The 578-nt window shown below is 24.4% G+C and overlaps 1 protein-coding gene across 2 annotated transcripts in view; it reads right to left on the reverse strand.

Annotated features, from left to right (window-relative positions):
- The window catches only part of LOC119598157 (periodic tryptophan protein 1 homolog), a 13,796-nt gene continuing 13,218 nt past the window's right edge, over positions 1 to 578 (reverse strand). Inside the window, exon 9 of one of the 2 annotated variants that reach the window (XM_037947794.1) lies at positions 1 to 578. This exon is cut by the window's right edge and continues 336 nt beyond it. The gene's annotated coding sequence lies outside the window, so the exon portion shown is untranslated. The other variant, XM_037947795.1, reaches the window with a different exon arrangement.

Below are 578 nucleotides of genomic sequence, written 5' to 3' on the forward strand. Positions count from 1 at the left end.
TAAACATATTTTTTTTTATTATTTTCAAAAGTTCAGAAGAAAAATATCGCATCCCTAATATCAACAACACAAAAAAAATCTAAAAAGAAAAGTTCAAATGAGAATAATAAACTAATCCACATAACAGTTCCAGAAAAACAAATATTTCTGTATTTACATTCAAGCACTCGGTTTGTATTTTATTGAGAATAATAAGCAAAAGACCATCAATTGCTTTCAAAACAATTACTTTTATAAAATCCAACAGACACTCATCTTGCATTAAATATTATTCACAGAAGTCTCTTATAAATAACATATAAGAATATAAATTAACTTCCCCCAAACCCCAGTATTTGCACTGATTCTTTTGAAGCTACAACTGTCCTGGGTGTGAAACATATAATTTTTTGGCATTTATACAACAATGTTATATGGAAAAAAAAAAAAAAAACTTTAAGGAAGCATAGCTATTGTCTGACAATATACCAAAAATACAAGCAGTTCTAGCTATGTGACTTATAGTTTTAAAATCTTATTATTTACATTTATAATTAAGTGCAATAATAATAATAATAATAATAATAATAATAATAATA

Source organism: Penaeus monodon, chromosome 40 (genome assembly GCF_015228065.2).
Source record: "Penaeus monodon isolate SGIC_2016 chromosome 40, NSTDA_Pmon_1, whole genome shotgun sequence".
NCBI lineage: Eukaryota > Metazoa > Arthropoda > Malacostraca > Decapoda > Penaeidae > Penaeus > Penaeus monodon.